The sequence below is a fragment of the Hemitrygon akajei genome, chromosome 25 (genome assembly GCF_048418815.1).
Source record: "Hemitrygon akajei chromosome 25, sHemAka1.3, whole genome shotgun sequence".
Lineage (NCBI taxonomy): Eukaryota > Metazoa > Chordata > Chondrichthyes > Myliobatiformes > Dasyatidae > Hemitrygon > Hemitrygon akajei.
Window position 1 is genome coordinate 18,483,024 of NC_133148.1, and position 6,920 is coordinate 18,489,943.

The window sequence follows — 6,920 nt, forward strand, 5'->3', positions numbered from 1 at the left end:
ACTCTGTCTCTAACTATAACTCTACATATGACTATGAAACTTTCTCTGTAACTGTAACACAACGTACAATTCGAAGACAGTCTCTCTTTAATTGTAAAAGTGTATGACTCTATGACACTCTCACTGTAACTATAACACCATGTACAACTCTATGACCATGTACAACATAGTGTAACTGTAACACAGTATGATTCTGATACTCTCTCCAGAACTGAAAAACTACATATGACTCTATGGCTCTCTCTCTGTAACATAACTCTACATATGACTATGATACTCTCTGTAATTGTAACACAATGTATGACTCAAAGACAGTCTCTCTTTAACTGTAAAATTATATATGACTTATGGCACTCTCTCTGTAATGAAACACTACATATGACACTCTCTGTAACTGTAAAACTCTGTAGGATGCTATGGCACTCTCTGAAGCTGTAACACAATGTATAACTCTATGATGCTCCCTGTAACACTACATATGACTCTCTCTGGAACTGGAACTCGACGTATGAGACTGTGACACTCTCTGTAACACTATTTATGACTCTGTGACACCCTCTCTGAAATGGTAACACAAGAAAATTCTACGTAGTGTTATAAAGAGAGTGTCACAGAGTCATACGTTGTGTTACAGTTACCGAGAGTGCATCACAGTCGTACATAGTGTTGCATTACAGCGAGGGTTTCATGGAGTCATGCAGAGTTACAGTTACAGAGAGTGTCATAGAGTTGCACATAGTTTTAAAGTTACACAAAGAATATTATAAAGTCATAGGTGGTGTTACAGTTTCTGAGAGAGTTTCACAGATTCATACATAGTGTTACAGTTAGAGACTGTGTCAGGGTTATGCGTGGTGTTACAATTTCTGAGAGAGTGTCATAGAGTCATACGTATTGTTAGAGTTACAGATGGAGTGTCATAAAGTTGTACATAGTGGTACCTTTACAGAGAGAGAGTCAGTGTTACAATTACAGAGAGTGTCAGCGTCTTACAGGATGTGGTGTTACAATTACAGAGAGAGTGTCATGCAGTCATATGGCGTATTACAGAGGGTGATAGACTGATGCTTAGTGTTAGTTACAGAGGGAATGTCATATTCATACATAGTTTTACAGTTACAGAGAGAGTGCTGTACCTAGTGTTACATTTACTGAGAGAATGTCATAGAATGGTAGTTTAAACCAAGGCCTGTTTATATGTAAATTGAGAGGTCAGGAGTTCACTTTCATCATGTGGAAGTCATTTCAGGTCTCTTATAACAGTGGGATAGAAGCTTGATGCACCATCAATAACTCACGCCGAGACTTAGGAAGTGAGATATCGGCTTTTATTGACTGAAGAACAACACTACATCCTGGGGAAAATGAGGGAGAGCAGCAGGCCACAGTCGCCTTTATACAGGGGTCTGTGGGAGGAGCCACAGGGGCAGTCAGCAGGGTCTTGGGAGGAGCCACAGGAGCAGTCAGACAGGTATATCTAGTTCACCACAAAGCTGCTCGTATCTGGTGACATATGTTTTCAGGCATTTGTATCTTCTGCCCTATGGGAGAGGAGAGAATAGAAAATAACCAGGTGGGAGGGGTCTTTGGTCTGTCTGCTGCTTTCCTGAAGCCACAGGAAGTGTCGATAGATGGAGTCAGCGGAGGGTGAGCTGGTTTGCATGACGCCCCCGGCTGTCTTCACAACTCTCTGTCGTTTCATGAAGAGTCACATCGAAGGATCGTTCTACAAAGTGATAGAGCACTACAACACAAAAACAAACCATTTGGCTCTTCTAGTCTGTGCAAAACTGTTATTCTGCCTAATCTGATCGATCTGCACCTCGACGGTAGTCCTCCAGACTTCTCTTAGATAAACCACGTCCACCACTTCCACTAGCAGCTCATTCCACACTCACCACCCTTTGAGTGAAGAGGTTCCCCTTAAATATTTCACCTTTTACCCTAACCCAACCCCAGCAGAAACAGTCTGCTTGCATTTACCCTCATAATTTTCTCTACCACTATCAAATCTAATCACGAGTGATAAAGATCGAATGATAAAGCAAGCAGGCTTTTCCCACAGAACTTGCTAAGATGTGAAGCATGTGGATGTTACACTTTCAGAAGGGCGTCTGTAAAAGTTGGTGAGGGCCCTGCCGAATTTCCTCAGCTTTCTGAGGATGGGACTGAAGAGTTCCACGGCTACTGTAGGTAGGAGAGGGAACTTTCCCGGCATTTGGAGCTTCACATTTCTCTGCCATTCATCTTTCTCTTTTCGAATACCAATCCGTGTTTTTTGCCCTGTTGGACTGTGTGCAGAGGTGGATTCCTATCTCACTGCGGTGGCTGTGGAGGACTCTGGGACACTCCTAACGGCTGTGAAAGGATTGACAGGAGTGGAATTCCATTCCTTTTTGTGCCACAGGTCAATTCGCAGAAATGAAACCCCTCCCAAGTCCAGCAGCGTTTGTCATGTGGAACGAAGACAAAAATGCTGGAAATTGCCAGGTCAGGCAGCATCTGTGGAACTAGAAATACATCTACAACCCCCTCGGCAAGACCGAGGAGAGTGGAGAGAGAGAGAGAGAGAGTTTCAGGTTGGTTTTCACTTACAGCCAGGGTTCCCAGCCTGGGGTCCACGGACCCCTCGGTTAATGTTAAGGCTCCATAACATAAAAAAGGTGGGGAACTGCCGACTTAGAAAGAAGATGGGAGACGGATGTGTAGAATAAAGGGAATGTGTGTGATAGGATGAATGGTAACGGTTTCTGGACTGTCGTCAGAAGGACATTAGGATTGTGGCTCTGCACAATGAGTTATTAATGGTGAAGAAGAGGGACCTGACCGATATTGAGTTGTTTTTGGGATATGGTGCCTCCAAAGTGCATTTCCCTCACTGAATGAATGATCTGGGCAAAAGCTCAAGCATCATCATGACAGCAGGTGGATTTAAATTCTATTAACACATTTGGAATGAAATGCTGGCAAGAGACAGAAATTAAGCTTTTAAACCAGTGACTTACACACCCATTTTGTCCAGTCACATTGAACACAGCCTCAGAAAGGGCCTGTACTCACTGGAGTTTCGAAAATGAGGGAGGTCTCATTGAAGCCTGATTATTGAAAGGCTTAGATAGAATGGACGTTGGGACGATGCTTCCGATAGTAGGAGAGTCATGGACCAGAGGGCAAAGCCTTGGAATAGGAGGATCTCCCTATAGAACAGAGAGAAGGAGGAATTTCATTAGCCGGAGGGTGGTGAATCTGTGGAAATCATTGCCACAGACAGGCCAAGTCTTTGGATATGTTTAAAGTGGATGTTGAAAGGTCCTTGATCAATAAGGGCATAAGAGATTATGGGGAGGAGGCAGGAGAGTAAGATCGGGGGAGGGTGGAATAAATCAACCCTGATCATGGCAGTTCCAACTCAATGGGCGGAATGGCCTACTTCTACTCTTATGACTTGTGGTCCTTTTATCCCCACACTCTGAGAATCACCGATACGTGTACGGTGTGGAATTTGTTGAATTCCAGAAGCACGCCACTGCAAAGACAACATTGCCATAAATGAGTTTGTTCCTGCCCTGGTTATATATTTCCCTAGCAGTCACGGGCCACTCACAAACCTGATGACGACAAGGAACTGTTTCTGAATCTTTCAGTGTGGGTCTTCAGACTTTAGCGCCACCTCCCCGACAGTCACAATGACAAGAGGGCATGTCTCATTCGGTGAGGGTCCTTCATAATGGACGCCACCTCCAGAGTCACCACTTCTTGAGGATGTCCTCGACAGTGTAGAGAGTTTGCGGCCTCTTGAAATCCCGTGCATCGGAGGCTGCACGTCGACTGGCGATGCATCCGTTCAGAGTGCTCCACCCACTGTCCACGTACAGGGATTGTAAGAGTCTTTGGTGACGTACCGGAGTTGCCGACGTGCTCTCTTCATTACTGCCCAGGACAGATCCCCTGAGATGCTGACACCCAGGGACATGAAGCCACTCACCCATTTCACCGCTGACCCCTCACCGAGGATTAGTGCTCCCTCCGCTTCCCCTTCGCGAAGTCCTCAATCGATTCCCTGGTCTTGCCGATGTTGAGTGCGAGGATTCACCCGGCTGATCTGTCTCACTCCCGTACGCCTCCTTGTTGCCGTCTGGGGTTCCATCAGCCGCAGTTGTGTCATCAGTGAGTTTATAGGTGGCGTGGGAACCATGCTTAGCTGCAGCATCATGATTAAGGAGAGAGTAGAGCAATGGGCTGAGCGTGCATCCTTGAGGTGTTCGAACACAGAACACTACATATGCCCTTTGATCCACAGCATTGTGTTGACTGGGTAAATCTCTACTGCACCTTCTGCACTTAAAGCTTTGACTTCCTTCATATAATAAGGCGACTAGAACTGAACACAATATACATTGGCAGGGTTACATCACCATCGCACACAAAGTCCTGAGGGGACCACATACCAGATCCTGAGGGCCCCACATACCGGATCCTGAGGGCCCCAGGGTTACATAACCACTACGCGAAATCCAGGTTACATCAGTGCATCTCAGGGTTCTAACAGCACCCCTTAGCGAATCCAGTTACAACGCCATTACGTGGTTCCATCACAGCGAATCCCAGTGGTCCTGAGGTGACAACGTCACAATGCATGGAATCCAGAGGATGCCAAGGTTACCTCGCCATCGCACCCTGTACCCTGAGCACCCATGGGATCTGTCACCACCACGTACGGAATCCTGAGGGTCCCAGGGTTACATCGCCACACACCGAATCCTGAGGGACAGAGGATGCGGACATCACCACACGCAGAATTCTGAGCTTCTCGGGATTACATCACCACCACCCAGGGAATCCTGATGGGCCCCGGTTTACACCACCACACACCAAATCCTGAGCATCCCAGGGGTTCTGACACAACCACACGTAGAACGCTGAGGTCCGTGGGGTTACATCACCACCACACATTGAATACATTAAATTGCGGGGCCCAGGGTTCCAAAACCACTACACACCAAATCCTGAGTGTCTGGGGGATCCATTGCCACTTCACACTGAATCTGGTGTGGGATGAGGGTTGTTACCTACTGAAACCTTTTAATGCCTGACTTCTGCGTTTCCTTGCAACGTAAAGGGGGTCCATTTAACTCGTTGAGTTTGTCTACCTAGAGAGCTCAGCCCAGAAGTAACAACACTCCTAACGTTCCCTCTATTTGTTTTACAGTTGTGTGTTCAACCTTTGCTCTGAGCAGGGAGCTGGTGATCCCTCATCAGTGAAAGTTTTACATGGCCTGAAAACAACACAGCACTTTATATGTGTTTTTTACATGCAGAATATAAATAGACTGAAAATTGAAAAATCACTTACTCTTGATTTTATTTAATTGAAGGGTATAATGAAATATAGTAAACAAAGAAAATATTTCATGTTTTATAAACTTTTAAACTTAGATGGCACCAGCATTCTGCAGGCTGGTGTTTTATTAACTATGAGCTACTGACTTCCATTCTGTGATTATTGTTGCAATTTGTAACAGTGTCATAACTTGAAACACCGGCAATGTAAATACGTTGAAGCTCCAAAATGTTTTGAATAAAGGTTGTGGTATGTTTATTATTTAAAATCTTATGGATTATATTCATTGACTCATAATTAATTACAGTGTATTTCAAAACTGGAGTGTCCAGGGATGGCTAGCACGTCTGGTGAGGGGGCTTGACGTGTCCAGCTCACTCACCTTTGGACCACACCCGGACACTGAGCTCTCACCTGTGGCTCACACGCGGTAGCAGCTACACCCCGGCACACTGCTTTGACAGGTGGGCCAAACCAGGTGAAGGTAGTCGGTGGCCTTGTATTCCAGTAAGATGGGGACATACCTCTCCTAGTATGCGAAATCAGCTCAGGAGGACTGGGCGGATGAGACCTATAGTGAGATCCAACGGCCAGGAAGATGGCACTGCAACGCTCCGTGGAGAGCAAAGTGCACGATAATGCACAGAAGATGTCAATGTAACCGAGGAAGACACTGGTTTGTGATGCTTGTTCGTATCACTGGACTCGGAGTGGAACTGCCCCAGTGCCATCGGCTTTTCCATTTAAAACACTCTTGGCCACACCAGACAGCCACCACACTTCATGATTATATTAATATAGATTTCAAAATTATCTTAACTTGAAATAAAAGAAAATTCTAGTTGGCTATGTGCGCGGGAGCATTTTAGTTAGTGCGAGGCCATGTACCCACTCAGCTCAGAGGGGACAGTGCCCACTCCCCACTAACATCTCCCATCACATCCCCCTAAAACCACTCACTTATCCCAGGTTCAGCACGTACTCTCAGCAGGCACAATTTACAGTAGCAAATTAACCAACCAGCCTGCCAGACTTTGGAATGCTTAGTATCCTGGGAAACCCATGCGGTCACCTAAAGAACGTGTGCAGATTCCACACAGTCAGCTGCAAATCTCAGGGAAAGATCAGCCTGGAACGGGCTTCCTGGGGACAGATACATCAGGGACTTTTCAGAGATGGGCAAGTGAAAGTGAGGGAAATGGAAGAATTTGGGCATTGTAGAGGTGGAAGGGATTAGTTTAGCTGGTGGTTTGATTATTAATTGAATTGGTTCAATACAACATTATGGGCTGAAGACCTGTTTCTATGCTGTACGATGTTCTATGTAACTGGGCTATGAGGCAGCAGCTCTCCCTTAACTGTGACCAGGTGCTGTTTATGGAATGCGTTAAAGTTACCCAAGGAACCATGGTGGATTTGTGTTCTTCCAGCGTTACCTGTGAAATCAAAAGAAAGCCGAGATTCCGTCGGGGTTACCTATGGAAACCCGAGAGAGTCAACCAGTTTCCATCTCTCTCGGCTCCTACCCTAAGCTGAAGTTGCCTGGTTGAACTGTCCAGCGGTGGCCCGGGACCCTTTG

The 6,920-nt window shown here is 45.9% G+C and overlaps 1 long non-coding RNA gene across 1 annotated transcript in view; it reads left to right on the forward strand.

Annotated features, from left to right (window-relative positions):
* The window catches only part of LOC140716183 (uncharacterized), a 40,520-nt gene extending 34,936 nt beyond the window's left edge, over positions 1–5,584 (forward strand). Inside the window, exon 3 of the long non-coding RNA XR_012096257.1 lies at positions 5,210–5,584. This is a non-coding gene — a long non-coding RNA (uncharacterized lncRNA). The remainder of the gene's footprint in view (positions 1–5,209) is intronic.
* Positions 5,585–6,920: the final 1,336 nt, after the last annotated feature.